Here is a 16,319-nt window from a genome sequence, read left to right on the forward strand (position 1 = left end):
ATTAAGAGCACACCCGCTAACCAGCTGAGCCGTCTGTCTCCCCCCCCCACACACACACCTCAGCTGCAGCTCAGCTCATGTTGTTGTCTGCAGTGTAGGTGTGGAGGCGCAGCTCACTGGCCCATGTGGGAATCGAACTGGCAACCCTGTTGCTCAGAGCTTGTGCTTGAACCAACTGAGCCTCCCCCAGAGTGAATTTTTTTATAGTTCCCTGTTTCAGTCAGTGCCCATAGGTGTAGTCTGCCCACCAGTGTGGTCCTCGAGCTAATTGTTACTGGTCTGTGACAAGACAAGTGCAGAAGATGACAGTCACGTTAGAAGCTTCTATAGCAAGTTGACATGCCTTTGACATTCATGTATCTGATCATTTCCCTAGTAATTCAGTTTGAATCGCATTTACAAAAGCAGCGGTTCGTGGTGGACAAGGAGAGTAGAACGGTGACTAGGAGGGCAGCTCTCAGCGCAGCTGGCGAGAAGCACTGGTCTGGAGGAGGCCGTGGGAGGCTCAGTGTCTGCTTGTGGGCCGTGCTGTGCTGCTGGCTGCTGGCCACTGGCTGTCAGTGCTCTGCAGGTATAGCTCTTCTCTAGGCACTCGGCTTGCAGTTCCCTGAGAATCTTGCTGTTACTGACTTTTTGCCTTATTTCCATATTTATTTTTTGAGTAGGTGATGAGTCATCTAATCTAAAATACAGAAAGTCCAAATGGGTGTTCAGGAGAGTCTCCCTTGCACCCCTTGCCCCCACCTGCCATCTCCTCTTCTCAGAGGAGCCCCCCCGTAGTCTGCTGTTAGCTCTAGTTCAGTGCCCAGTGAATAGACTCCGTAGCCTGCAGATTATGGTCCTGTCTGAGAACTTTTTAGTTTTGGGTAAAGATGGGGCAGCAGTGTGGGCCCACAGTCAGCTTTTCTATATTGCTAATTAGATGTAGTTCATTTCCTTTTGTTTCAAATGAACAGTTGTCTTGTAAGTAAATGATGAGAAGAAAGAAAGTACCAGTCTTTTATGTTTGCTGAGTACCATTGTGGTGAGAGTGGTAGGCTGTGTGCTGACAGGGGCAAGACAGAGGTGAAGCGTACCCACCCTGCATGGAGTTGGGTTCAAGGCACAGTCTCAGGTTCTCTATGAGTCTCCGTCGTGGGAAGTAGAAAAACTGGTCTCAAGGGCCTTAAGTTTTGCCTCAAAGAATATAGCTGTAGTAATTTTAATCTAGAAGATTTTTGAAGTAGACTTTACATAATCTCGGCTGTGAAATAGTTTCAGTGAACACCTGTAGAACTTTTAATTCTGAGCAATTTAAATTCTTGTTAATCTTCTGAGGTGCACCCTAAAAGGTCCCAAAATGTAGCCTGAGTAACCAAAGGCTTGGACTTATGATATAGGGGAGTTACATGTTCTTTTTAAACAAGGTAGTTATTCTACCAGCTGTGATGATGATTAGCAGGAAGTGTATGCTAATGAAGAAAGCACAGAAGGTCGAAGGTCGAAGGTCAAGTGGAAAGCAGCATAGTGTGATAAAAAGTGCTTCTGCTTTAGGTCAGATTTGGGGACATTGTGTCCTTGTATAAATTTTACCTTCTGTGAACCTCAGTTTCTTAATTTATCAAATGAGGATAATTAACACTTAATTGCAGGGTGGTTGGCACATAGCACAGTTTACAGTAAATGGTATGACATTTATAATCTGAAATGCTTTAAAATATAGATGATACCATGCTAAGGTCCGACAGCCTTCCGCTTGCACAAGTTAAAAATCGAGAGACATGGTTGGTGGAAAGAAAAGCAGATTTATTCCGAAAGCCGGCATCTGGGAGGATGGCGGACTCCTGTCCAAAGGCCGCCTCCCCGTTCCTAGACTGGGCAGAATGTTTTATAGGTACAGAAGAAGAAGAACAAAGGAAAGGGGGAGTCAGTCAGGCAGGTCTGAGGGCTGACATCCTCCCTGGTATCTGGTCTGTTTGAAGAGGATGTTATCTCCGGACTTGTCTCAGCCACTGTGGCCTGGGGACTATGCTCACCAGAAAAACTGCCAGGAGAAGTTGTAAATTGGATTTCAGTGTCTGGGCACCTGAGGCTTAAGGAATTGCTCTTTTCAGGTTAGGATTCTGTTAATTAAATGGACTAATGAGGTATGGGTGTAGCCTGGAAGGGAACAAAACAGAGTTCTTTAGTTAATCAGTGAGGGGAGAAACAAAAAGAGAAAACAGTTGAATGTTGGGGCAGATCTAACTGCAAACTAGCTAGGTTTAATTACTGGTAGCTAGATAGCGAGCTATGCGGTGAGTTAAACTGCAAACTAGCCAAGTCTAATGTTATTGATTTGCCAAATTTTACCCATAGATACACACATTAAAATATATAAAAGATTCAGAATTGCAAATGTACACATTTAAGTATATTGAAGAATTATCACATGGGAAGGAAAACAATTAAGATAATGTTAATGTCCTTTACTGTCTGACATGAATTTAAAAAGCCCCTACTTTTCATTCCAGGATGTGAAAGTATTTGCAAAAGCGAATCATTTATTTCTGACAAAGATGAGCAGTTAATCCAAGAAACTGTGTATAAACTAAAATATTTTGTAATTACTGAGTGATCCAATCTAACTGGTTTGCTCTCATCTTGCATTTCCTGTAACGATGTTTTATTCCTTGTTTTTCCTAATTATAACTAAGATGAGAGAGGGAATGTATGTTGATTTGCAGTACAGAAATATGGGATTTTTTTGTTGTGTATCATTTTACTTTCATTTAACCTCCGAATTTCCAGACGATGGGTTCTGCACTTGATCTTAGCCAAAAGGCCGAGAAGCGATCAGAGGATGGGTTCTGGATATCTTGGTATTCAGATGAATTCATTATAACCCATTAACTCTCTTTTCCTTATTTCCCTGAGGTTTCTATTCCAGCCCTGCAGATGTTGTTAAAAGGGTAAGTCAGAAAATGGTTTATCAGGCTTTGGGTGGGGTGAAGTGGTGCCAGAGGGAAGGGTGCTCTAATAAAAGGTGGTGAGGAGACTTAGGGGTGTAGGGGCCTGTCCAGAGGTGGTGAGGAGATACAGGGGCGTGCCCAAAGGCCACACGCAAACAAACCATCTCTCGGTTCCTTTGGAACCTGAGAGCATTTATTTTTGATCAGTTTGTCTTTCAGACACAACTAGAGTTATTCCAGAGTGTAAGTGAACTGGATTAAAATATTGCTTGCCTTTTTATTATCCAGGGCAAAGCTCATTTTGTCTTTGCTCCTTTCAAAGAAGATGTGCAGGGCTCTTGTTTTTTGGTAGGCTGTGGCTCCCTTCATCCTGAAAATGTTTCCTGAGCAGCCTGTGTGTGCAGGGCCCTGGTGGGGCTGGGGAGTTCAGAGAAGAGTAAGAGCCATCTCGCTCTAAGGGAGCCCACTTACTCCTAGTGAACTGCCCTGAAATTTCAATTATTAACACTGGAAGCCATTTCCCTTGTAATCTAACTACTGCTAGGGTTAATAACAGCAGATAGAATATATTGAGTGCTCTTACGCGCCATGCCCTATGCGCTAAGGTTTTTGCATAGTTAATCCTCACAAGAGTACCATCACTTTATAAGCCAGTGGCAGTTTTTATAAGCATAGTGTGATGTTTACTATTTCAGACAGGGTTGGGAGACCTTTCTCCTATCTTACCCCAGTAAAAGGCTTATTTCAAAAGCGAGTTGGTGAAATTGTATATATCCCCTTTAAAATTAAACAACAAACCACAAATATAAATCTTCACCTACCATTAAAGTATTACATTGTATACAATATGCTATTGTATAAATATTATGTCGTATCATAAAAAACATTACGGTGTATTAAAAGTACACTTCAGACCTGTATTATGGGATAACGTGTAAAGTGCTCTGCCCTTCTTTGGTTTAGTGGATATTAAGGTGAGTGGAAATAAAAATCCAGAAAGAAGAGAAAACAAAGGGGAAGAGCATTTTTTCTAGTGATGGGATTGTTGGTGAGAACAGAAGTAGGATGGAAGCGGAGGGGGAGAGTCAGGTGGGAGGGAGGTGAAGCAAGAGCCTTAGGAGGCTTTTAAACAGATTAAGAAGGGTCACAGCTTGGGCTTCAGAGAAACTGGCTTCTAATGATCATTAACGCTCTCTCCAGTTGAGCTGCTTACCTACTTACTACTTACAACTCAGAGGTGCCCTCCGTGGGACAGGAGTGGCGCCCCTAATCCACATCTCTGCCTGGGTGAGGCACTGCTTGGCCCTCATTACCCAGTGAACAACTAAAGACAGGCGTGTTCTTTGGGATTCCCAGGCTCCTGGGGAGCAGACAGATCTCTGCAGGTCCCTGCGCACAGTGACAGTGGTGCTAATACTGAGCTTGGGCCCTCGGGCACCGCGGTCAGTAGGAGGGGAGGTGCCTGGAGCAGGTGGTGGCTGAGTGCAGCTCCATAAAGAGGAGTAGGAATGAGCTGGCAGACAGGAGGGCGTGCGTGGGGGGCATGCCGGGCACACGCAGCTCACAAGGAAAACAGGCGACGCGAGAGACAGCCATGGTTTGTTTCGTCTGCCTAAAGCCCTTCAGTGTGCTTGGAGCATGTGTTAACTGCAATGTGAAAGAGCTTCTTGTAGGGGGAAATGTGTGATTTTAGTGATTCTGCTGTATCCTGAGAGATAAAAATGTCATGTTTGAGAATTGACAGTAAGCAGTTCTAAGTGAACCAGTTTTGTTTTTAACTCTTCTTGGGTTGTATACACCCTTTTGACTCAAGCCTGGATCTTTCCCCGTAGAGAAAAGCATGAGGGCCATAAGTGCATGGTGTGCATAGTTACACACACGCACACGCACACACACACACACACACACACACACACACACACACAAGCACATGTTTACTTAAACACATTCACACACACATACTCACATACCCCTCAAGTTAGGGTTTCCAGGCGGGAATCCCTGCCCGTTCTTGGGAATTTTTTTCACTTGTCGGTACCCGAATCCCGAGAAAAGTTGGTCAAGAAATCAGGAAAATTGGCTCCTTGAACCCAGGTGGTTGATAGTTTTGGCCATCACTTTGTGGAAACGATTCATCATGGAGAACAGAAAACAGTTTATATCTCAGGATTCAGGAATGGGAAAGCGAAAAAAATTCCTGAGAACAGGCGGGAATTCTCGCCTGAGAGCCCTGCCTCCAGTCACCTCAGAAGTTTGCAGGTCTCCTGAAGTACATGCGTGTCTTATGATTAAGTTGGAATCTATTTCTTACTAACTTGAGCCAATGGAGATCACGTTTTTCTTAAAATGTTCACAATAAATGATCATAAATCTGGAAACTGTGAAATGAATATAGGATATTATTCTATTTACAGAATTTTAAAACATTATCCAGACATTTCTGAACATTAAAAATGTAAAATTAGAAATTTAGAAATATTTACATAATATGAGTCTTTTTAAGTAGTATATATTGTACTCTTTTAAACAATCATTTTATAATCCCAACTCTTTCAAAATTTTATTTATTTTCTCCCTTATCCTAAAATGATTCAAGGCAGTTTTAGTAAAGAAATTTTCAATATATATACTACAGTAGAAATCCTAGCACAAATAATAAGCCTCTACATACCTGTCGCTTCGATGCTACAAATTATCAGCAAAATTTATTTTATGTGTAGCTCTATATTTTTCCATGACCCTCTTCCCCCAAGGTTTTTAACAGTAAATTTTGGGCATCATATTATTATAGGTATATGTATTTATTATAGTCTGCAGTAAGTTCTCATTTAACGTTGTCGATAGGTTCTGTGACTTTTAGTGAAATGATCTATGACAAAACCAATTTTACCATAGCCTAATTGATATAAACAAGTGTTAAGTTCCCATGGTATCTCGTCAATGTTATAATGAAACAGCTTTGAATGGAACGACATTATTTAAGGACCTGCTATACTCTTGTAACTCTAAATGATTCTCTTAGAAAAATAACTACACTACCATTATTGTTTTAATAGTAATTAATATAATCAGATATCTATTAGGAAATTAAAATTTCTCCAAATGTCACATAAAAATTTTTAATAATTGTTTATTTTAATCAGGGTCCGAATAAGTACATATATTATAATTGATTGATTGATATCTCTTAAGTCTTTTAGTCTCTTTCCTCCACTCCCTCCCTCTTCTTCCTTCTTTCCCTTCCCCCTCCTTGTTTCCTTTCCTCTCCTATGCTCTCTCTCTTCTCCTCTCTTACCCTACTTCCTCTCTCCCTGTCTCTCCCCCTCTTTGCCCCACCCCTCTCTGTCCTAATCTACTTGTTGAAGACACTGGGCCATTTGCTGTGTCTTATTTCCATAGTTTGACTTTGGCTGATTTCATTTCCCTAGTGTTCCTTCATGTCTTGTATTTTCTGTAAATTGGTATTTAGGTTTAAAGGCTTGATCAAATTCAGTCTGTGTGTTTTTTTGGGGGGGCATGGTGAGGGCAACAGTACTTCATAGTTGGTTTTGTGTACTTCCGTTAAGAGGCATCTAATGTCTTGTTTTTCTTCTTGTGATAGCAGCCACTGAAGATCATAATCAGGATCCATGATTTTATTAGAGGTTGCAAAGTGGTGATGATTGGATTCTGTAATTACTTCTTCATTGATTAGCTGAAAGCTGTCTGAAAAGAGAAGCTTGTAAGTATTTGTTTACTCTGGATTATAGGAAAGGCAAAATAAATAATCAGTTCTTTTTCTTTACCAGTTTTTAATGAGTTGGTCCATACCACCCTCCAATGGTGATGTTTTTTTTAAAATATCATTATGGACTCATGGAATTAAATGTTTTTGATGTATTTCAGTCCATTGTATCTTGTTGATACTCAAATTGCCTAATCTATGGCCAGGGGAACATTTTCATTTGGCCTTTGCATTTTTTCGATGCAGACTTGGCAGTCTTTCCTTCATTGTTTTCTGCTATGACAGGACTCTCCATGTATTTTTTCTGCTCAAAATCTGGAATCAGTTATTTTTCCAGGGTGCTCAAAGCAGGTTTTTAATTATTAAAAGTCTTTTAATAAGTAATTAATAATCCTTCACGCTGCTACTGCTACAGTACTGATTTTGGTTGAAGTTTCTCAGGATAGAGAGCATTATCTGTTCACCTGTTTGTCATGCATTTAGTGTAGTATTTTTACACAATAGAAGCTTAATACATATTTGCCAAATGGTTGTGTGGAATGTTTTATTTGACCAAAAACTCTGTGAATAGTGGGAGTTCTGTCTTCTCCCCCTTTATGCTTGAGTTCCAGCCTCATGCTTCTTTATTCTCAGTGATGACCCACACACTTTATCTGAGAGAGCTGAGCTTGTCAGCTCTCCCACATCTAGTGGTTTCTCCTTCAGCTCAAAATGCATTTGTATTTCCATTTTGTACAGCCTTTAAAATTATATCTTAGCTTGTCACTGCTTACTCCTGTCTGACCAGGAGGGTCACTTCCATAGTCGCTCACTGATTGTCCTCCCAGGTTATGATGTGATGTGATGGGCTCGCTCACACGTGTATGAAAACAAACTAAGGGAAGGCCCCTGGTTTGGCCCTGCTCTGGCCTTCCCGACGCCTCGTTCCTCTTTCCTAGCACTCTGACCAGTGGTCTCCTAAGGTGCTGCGTCCTAGGGTTGCTTGTTAGATGGTGCTTCTTCCCAGCCTTCCCTCCTGTCTAGGCCTGCCTCTGTTTAGTTTTGTTCTGTACTCTACATGTGCCCTCTCCCCCATGACAGAACTATTTTGTGTACCTTTATGACAAAATTAATTTGTATTTTATTTGCTCTCTTATTTTCAAAGTGAGTTTACATCAGACATCTTATTTAATTCCTACAGCTGCTCTGTAAAGACCATTTGGTCTGTATTGTTATTTTCATTTTATGAAGGAAGAAAATGGAAGTTCCACCATTAGCAAACAACAGATTAATGAGCAGCTGGAGTTAGAATTTAGAGCTGCAGAGGATTTTTATTCTGCTTCACTGACTACCATAAATCAAGACACACCTGCAAAATATTTTGAGGCATTTTTCAGTCAAGATTGTCTAAAATGGCTTTCCTGAGTGATATTTGCCCCCTTATGATGAGCTTTTGCTTTGCATTACAATTGTGTGATATTTAATACTGTGAACAGAGATTTGCAGTCATGATCCATGCTCCCTTTATTGAGTTCAAAATACTGGCAAATAGTGCACAGTGGGGAATGTCCTCTAATTCCCTGTCCCTGAGTTTCTTGAATCACCTGAAAAGGGAGTAACCTTAGGGAAGAGACATTAAGTGAAAAATGACATAAGTATACAGAAGAAATTATAAGAAAAAAACACAGTTTTCTTTTAAACATTTTAAAGTGATTAAGAAAAAACAGCTGTTCAGAAAATAACTGCTTTTTGTACTTTTCAAGCTGACAGTGTGCTCTTACAGTCTGAGATCAGAGTCCACGTTGGATGGCACAAGTCCAAGATTATTTTTAGATTCTCAAGTAGTAAATTCAGTGTTTCTTTTACTTTTTTTTAAAAAAGGTCTTTATTAAAATATAGCTAACATACAATATTACATTAGTTTTAGGTATACAAAATAGTTATTCAACATTTATACACCTAAAGAAGTGATCACCATAAGTCCAGAAACCATCTGACACCGTACCATGCTGTCACAACTGTTACTGACTATTTTCCCCATGCTGTATGTTATATCCCCGTGACTTACTTGTTTTATACTTGGAAATTTGAACTTCTTACTCCCCTTCATCTTTCCCTCCTTTTTAATTTTTCAGTTACAGTTCACATTCAATATTTTATATTAACTTCAGGAGTACAGCATAGTGGTTAGACATTTATATAATTTAAGAAGTGATCCCCCTGATTAGTCTAGAACCCACCTGGCACTATACATAGTTATTACCACATTATTGACTATATTCACTGTGCTTTAGTTTACATCCCCATGACTATTCTGTAACTACCAATTTGTACTTCTTAATTCCTTCACCTTTTTCACCCTGCCCCCAACCCCTCTCTCATCTATCACCCCAATTAATCTAGTACCCACCCACCTGACAGCATAGTTATTACAATATTTTTTGCTATGTTCCTTATGCTATACCCTACATCCCAATAATTACTCTGTAACAACTAATTTGTACTTTTTTTTCTTCAGTTTGTAAAACTTTATTTGCGTATTTAAAACTGTGCGTTCTAATAACTGAAACCATTTGAATAACAACTATATGTGTCACTCTGATTAAACTGCGTTTTGCAGCCTGGAGGATGCCTTGGACCAGCTTGGTGTTTACTCTGGATTTCACTGTCGTCCCACCCAGGTTCTGCCTTCACCATCATGCAAGTTCTTTTCCTTTCCTGCCAGCCAGACAGGCATATGGGAGAGGCAGGTGCGGCCTTCATTGTTGGTAGTTCTGATGTAAGAAGGGGCAGCACAGTCATTTTAAACTGGATCCAACCTTTTTGCATCTTACAAAGTTAAACAGCTGAAAGAAGTAAAATAAGAAGGCAATGCTTGTGGAGTGTACAGTGTGTATCGACGGTGTGTGCCTCATTATGATTCGCCTGCTTGCTTCTCCTGTTCAGTTGTTTCTTTTGAAGGCAGTGGATTTTTCTCTTGCGTTCCTGTCTTCTTCAATTTCTACTTATTGAATTTTTCAATCTCAGCCATATCGGGTTTGTCAGACATTGTTGCAAAGTAAGGCTAGCGAGGCACGCGAATGAGTGGAGTCCAGTCTGCTCAGTGGCGTTCATGGAGTAATAATTTGTACTTCTTAATGCCTTCAACTTTTTCACCTTCCCCTTCAAACCCCCTCCCATCTGGCAACCATCAAAATGTTCTATCTATGAGTTTGTTTCTGTTTGTTTATTTTGTTCTTTTGATTCCACATACAAGCAGAATCACATTGCCTCTGTCTTTCTCTGTCTGACATACTCCACTCAGCACAACACCCTCCAGGTCCATCCATGCTGCTGCAGATGGCAAGACCCCATTCCCTTCCTTGGGAATATTCTACCTCCTCTTTATCCATTCATCCATCGATGGACACCCCAATGGACAATACATCTTGGTCATTGTAAACAATGCTGCAAAGAACATATGGATGCACATGTCCCCTTGTAGTAGTGTTTTGGGTTTCTTTGGATAAATACCAGGAAGTGGGATTACTGGGTCCTTCTTTGTCTCTTGTTATAGCCTTTGTTTTAAAATCTATGTTGTCTGGTATCAAAGTATTGCTCACAGCTTTTTTTTTTTTTTTCCATTTCCATTTTCATGAAATATCTTTTTCCATTCCATTACTTTCATTCTGTGTGTCTTTTCGATCTGAAGTGAATCTTTTATAGGCAGCATATAGGGTCTTGTTTTCTTATTCATTCAGACCCCGTATCTTTTGATTGGAGCTCTTAAACTATTTACATTGAAAGTGATTGTTGATAAATGTGAAGTTATTACTAATTTATTCATATTTTTTTTCGTTGATGTTTTTTTCGTCTTAAAGAAGTCCCTCTAAGCTTCCTTGTAATTCTGGTTTGGTGTTGGTGAACTCCTTTAGCTTTTCCTTCTCTGGGAAGCTGCTTATCTGTCCTTTGATTCTAAATGATAGCTTTGCTGGGTAGAGTACTCTTGGTTGTACAAGTAAGTCCTGACTTTTCATCATTTTGAATATTTCATGCCAATCCCTTCTGGCCTGCAAGGTTTCTATTGAGAAATCAGCTGACAGTCTTATGGGAGCTCCCTTGTAGGTAACTAACTGCTTTTGTATTGCTGCTTTTAAGATTTTCTTTTTGTCTTTAACTCTTGGCATTTTAATTATGATGTGTCTTGTTGTAGGCCTCTTTGGGTTCATCTTGTTTTGGATGCTCTGCACTTCCTGGGCTTGAATGTCTATTTCCTTCCCAGGTTAGGGAAGTTTTCCATCATTATTTCTTCAAATAGATTTTCAATTCCTTGCTTTCTTTCTTCTCCATCTGGTGCCTCTGTGATGTGAATGTTGGTACCCTTAAATTATCCTCATTATTTTGGATTCTTTTTTTTGAGGCTCTGATTGGGTGTTTTCTGTTACCTTGTCTTCCAAATCGCTGATTTGATCCTCTACTTTATCTAATCTACTGTTGATTCCTTGTAAGGTATTCTTCATTTTAGTTATTGTATTTTTTATTTCTGACTGGATATTTTGGGTCTTGGTTTCATGTCCTGATGGGTAAGAAGCATATGTTCTGTCTGTCTTTATGTGGCTCACAGCAGTAGTGCTGAGCTGGGCACTTAGCCACTGTGCCCTTGTTTTATTGAAATAGCTTAAGAATCTATCTTAAGCTTTGTGGTATGTTAAAACCCCCAAAATAAATTTTTTCCTTTATTTTTAAAATCTGTTTATATTATTTTGTCCTTTTTTAAGGACCACTTATCCAATTTAGAGATTTTAATAAATGCACGTTTGATAATGATAAATATAAGTAACGTAAGTAGTAGAATTTTTCCACAAGTTTTCTTTAATTAATTTAGTTTAATTTATTTAATTGTACGTGTTTGTGTGTGTATATATATGTATTAAAGATACATTATATTTCAGGATTTGAACGTGGCTTTTATTTTGTTACTTGACACTTGTAAAATGTCAGACTAGGCACAAATTGGTGCTTGCCTGTTACTGACTGCGGCTTGGCTGAGGACTATGGTCTGTTGTGCATGGACTGCTCCCCCTAGAGGGGGAAGGAATTCAGTACTTAGTCAGAGAGCTGAGGAAATGTGAGACATCACATCTGGAAGGGAATGTTTAGCAGCATCTTCTCCTCCTACCTCGCAATATGTGTCAATTCTGGGTTCAACACTGGGCTGTTAGTTTGTCACCTAGGGATATTTAAACTAAAACCAACCAAACAAAAACCCTGCCTATACTAATACTAAATATTACTGTCATTTAAAATAAAGGATATTTTATTACTAGGATAGTTAGAAAGTAAGCTCAGATTTTATAAGAAATCTGTGTATTGAGCCATGGGCTTATCTGACATTATCTTTTTTTGCTTTGTAATGGGCTGGTGAGCTCTCAGTTAAGGACTTGCACTGTTAAGGAGTGGACCCCTCACTCTCAGTTAAGGAGAAGGAGATTCAGAAGTAATGGCAGCTTGAAGTGACGGAAGGGGTTTCTAAAACTGAGCTTGAGGTTTGGTTCAGTCAGATACCTGCTCTGCCTCTTGGGACAGGACTGCAGGGTCACGTTAGCGTCTTTGCCAGCAGTGGCCACTCAATCATTATGTTTGCTTTAGACTATTAGATCTCCTTACCCTCAGATACCCTTGTTTTTCTGTAAATAAGGATGGTGGTAGTGAGTGTTCAGATGGATGTTTCCAAGTCTTCGTAATGAAGTGCATTCAATGGACCTTTGAATTCAGTTAGTAACAGTTATTTACCAAAAATGTGCAGATTTTCCTTGAAGAAAATAGTAAAAAATGGTCTTTCTAAAATTGCGGGTTCTCCAATTTCCGTACCCTGGCATGCTATTTTCTAAAGTGCTTTTAATTCCCTTTGGGTATTTCAGCTACCCTGAGCTTTTCCACAGCCTGGGCTGCTATCAGTCTATAGGAAAATGTTTAGACTAATCAGTAGGCAGTTCCCTGTAAGCGTCTTAAAACACGTGGACTGCACTCAGTACCACCTGTCTGTGGCTCTGGAAAGCAGTGAGAAAATGGTAGGTCCATTGTCTATACAGCACTCTAGCCAGTTCTCCTGTGACTAAAATGTGTGGCCTGGGGATCAGAAATAGTAGCTTCCTTTTTCATCATTGCTGTCATTTTAATATTTATCCCTAGGTGAGTTGCTTAGCCTTCCTTTGTGACAATTTTGTCATCCATAAAACTGGGGATAGTGAATGTTAAGCTAGCTGCACTGTTCAGCTGTGATACAGCTGCAGATAGAACAGATCATATTTTAAGATGATGGATGGATTCTTTCTAATCTGGGATAGGAAATGCTTGTCCACCTTTCCCAGCTCACCTGTCCCCATCTAGGTCTTTCACATGCTTGGAATAAAGCTACTCAGTTGGCAAACTACACTTAACTTCTTGATTTCTGAGATTTTGTTTTAGAGAAATGTTCTCAATTTTTTCCTACCCAGAGGAAATTACTGGTGTAACTCCCCTTAGTCCTTAAGAAAATTGCTTCTGGCAGTGTTACTGTTGCAATCTTCCCAGGAGAACCTTCAAATGGGAAGGCTTTCCATCACAGAAGAGAAGGAGGGATTGAATATGAGAACCATTTTTACTTTTATTTAATGGTGGTATGTAAATTGTTCTCATGGGTAGTATTGTGTTTCCCCAAAAATAAGACCTAGCTGGACCGTCAGCTCTAATGTGTCTTTTGGAGCAAAAATTAAGAGAGCTGATGGTCTGGCTAGGTCTTACTTTCGGGGAGACAGGGTAGTGAGTGATTCAGCTGCAGGCTAAAGTTTGAGAAGCACTGATTTAGGATTTTCTGCATCTTGTAACTCAGGCAACTGTGGACTAGTTAGGTTTGAAATAGATAAAATGACCCTTTGGACTGTGCTCAAGCTGTTTTTCCTTATTTACTATGGAATTGACCAAGGAGCTCTTAAAAAGATTCATGAATTCATGCAAGAGATAAGTATTCCCTTAAGTGAGTGGCCACAGCTTCTGGTGCCTTCTAAGTGCTTCTTAGAGGCACCCCTGTGTTTGCCAGTCAATGAAGCCCACCTGCGGTAGCACCCCAGAGCCATCCAAAGCAGAGAAAGCAACATTTTGGGAAATCAGATTTCAGATTTGGATGTCTATGCTTTTTATGTTTTTTGTTCTACCATGAAACTATTTTAATGAAAAATGGACAACTTGCTTGAAAAAGAGAATCTGCCCAAACTGACTGAGGATGTAACAGAGCACATGCATAACAGTATATATCTATTAAGGAAACTATATTGTTATCCAAAAACCTTCTTTCTCATACACATGTAAAAGCTCCCCGCCCCAGCCCTGAACAGACAAAAACCCTGAAGGCTTGGACTTAACCCTGAAAAGGAGTCGGCCACGCAATTGTCTGGGGGCCAGTATGCGAGAGGAAGGAGCAGCAAGTGCAAAGCCACCAGTGTAAGATCCTCCTGGGCTCGCCTGATGTGTGCAAGGACGACGTCATTCGGGACCTGTAAGAATTAGCACAGTGTTTGGGTTTTATTCTAACTGAAACCGCAAACAAGTGGAAGGTATTAACTAGAAGAGTATTATACTCTGATCTGAGATTCCACAAGCCTATTCTGACTGCAGAATGGAAGATAGACTGTGGAGGGCAACAGTGGAAGAAGGGAGAGCAGATAGCATGTTTTAGAATAGTTTGGACACCAGACAATTGTGACTTGGACATAGAGAACATGGTGAGAAGAGGTCAGGTTTGGAATATATTTTGGAGGCAGAATGGATGGGGTTTGCTGTAGGATTGGACTTGGGAGGTGAACTATTTTTTTAAATTAAGGTTTATTGGAGTGACAATGGTTAGTAAAGTTACATAGGTTTCAAGTGTACAATTCTGTAATACATCATCTATAGATCACATTGTGTGGGGAGGTGAACTTTTTAATGAGGAAGTTTTATATGCAACTAATGGTGAGTTAAGCAGAGGGCGAATAATTTAGTGTTTCAGACCACAGAGCCTACAACCCTTTGAGTTGGTTGCTTCAGCTCTGCCAGTTATTATCAGTGTGACTTTACCCAAGTTATACTGTGTCTTCAACTTCTTCATTTGTAAAATGGAGATCCATCTACCATTTTGGAGATTGCTGGGAGAATTAAATGAGAAAAAGTATGTTAAAGTGTTTAGAACAATACCTGTTAGATAGTAAACTGTCAATACATATTAGTCATTACTATTTTCCTTTGTAAAACTTTACACATAAAAAATGTCAGTATTAGAAAAAGTTCTTTGTCAAAACACATTTATTGCAGATTGATTTTTATTATAGAAACAAATGGTCATCATGGCTTTAGGCCTTGTGACAACTATGTGGGAGATAACAGACAGCCCGCCCCAACACAAGTCGGGCTAACATATGGAGACAGACAGTGAAGTTTGCAAACTCATCCTAGAAAAAGCGCTACATACCTCATTGCTGAGTATCACTACAGTCACCTTTGAAGTACTCCCCTTGGGAAGCTATGCACTGATGCCAGTGCCTGCCTAGTCCTTCCGTCAAAGCAATTTTGGAATTCTTTTTCTGGAATGGCTATCAGAGCTGTTGTATTACCTGTTATGTCCTGAATATTATCAAAATATCTTCCTTTCCATATTTCCTTTATCTTCGGATAAAGAGAGAAGTCACTGGGGGCCAGATCAGGTGAGTAGGGAGGGAGTTCCAATACAGTTATTTGTTTACTGGCTAAAAACTCCCTCACAGACAGTGCCCTGTGAGCTGGTGCATTGTCGTGATGCAAGAGCCATGAATTGTTGGCAAAAAGTTAAGGTCATTTTCGTCTAACTTTTTCGTGCAGCCTTTTCAGCACTTCCAAATAGTAAATTTGGTTAATTGTCCAGTTGGTACAAATTCATAATGAATAATCCCTCTGATATCAAAAAAGGTTAGCAACATTGTTGCAACAAGTTTGCGAACTTAATTGTCAGACCTCCTAGAGTGCTGCAGTTAAGTTGGAGAGCTGTGTAAGTAGTTTGCCACATTTTGGCAGTAGAATAAGGAGACATGTATGATGATCCCTGATTTTCTAACCTGCCCAGAACCATCAATGCAGAAATTTCCTCTGCCTGCAGGAAGGACAACATAAAGGTGATAGAAAAATAATCTCTGTTACTGGCTCATCCAAAGCTTGTGAAAGGAACCTAATACCTGACATGTTTGGCACTTTCGGAGAAAATGCTACAAAGGATGAGCCTGTCAAAAGAAAGAGTACCTAAGGTACTAGTTTTGTCACTCCCAGAAACAGCTTTCTTTAAGAATGCATGTCACCCAAGTTAATGAAGTTTGAAAGTCAAGTTGTTCAGAGATACCTCAACTTCACCTCAAGGGAGATTACACCCCACCCTACTGCCCCGGGAAGAAAAATGGCCAATGTTGATCTCTGTTCGTCCACACTAAGTTTATCTACTGATAAACTGATAAATTTGTTTCCCAAAGACATTTTTATAAAATGCGTTTGTTTTCCTAAGAAATTATGTGACATTCAAAGGTTTTCATTTCTTATGCTATTTGAAGATGTTTCCCCCATGCTCTCTCCCAGCCCTCCACCCTACTACTCTCTACCTAAAAGGGCCACTGTAAGGTTTTCTAACCGAATGTGCCACATAGGAAGAAAACACGACAGAATCATTGACC

At 40.0% G+C, this 16,319-nt stretch overlaps 1 protein-coding gene and 1 pseudogene across 5 annotated transcripts in view; one reads left to right on the forward strand and one right to left on the reverse strand.

Moving 5' to 3' along the window:
• Window positions 1-16,319, forward strand: part of GMDS (GDP-mannose 4,6-dehydratase) — a 649,100-nt gene that overhangs the window by 22,577 nt on the left and 610,204 nt on the right. The gene's annotated exons all lie outside the window — the stretch shown is intronic.
• LOC141572415 (thymosin beta-4-like) lies at window positions 9,548-9,682 on the reverse strand (annotated as a pseudogene).

Source organism: Rhinolophus sinicus, linkage group LG06 (assembly GCF_036562045.2).
Source record: "Rhinolophus sinicus isolate RSC01 linkage group LG06, ASM3656204v1, whole genome shotgun sequence".
Taxonomy (NCBI): Eukaryota; Metazoa; Chordata; class Mammalia; order Chiroptera; family Rhinolophidae; genus Rhinolophus; species Rhinolophus sinicus.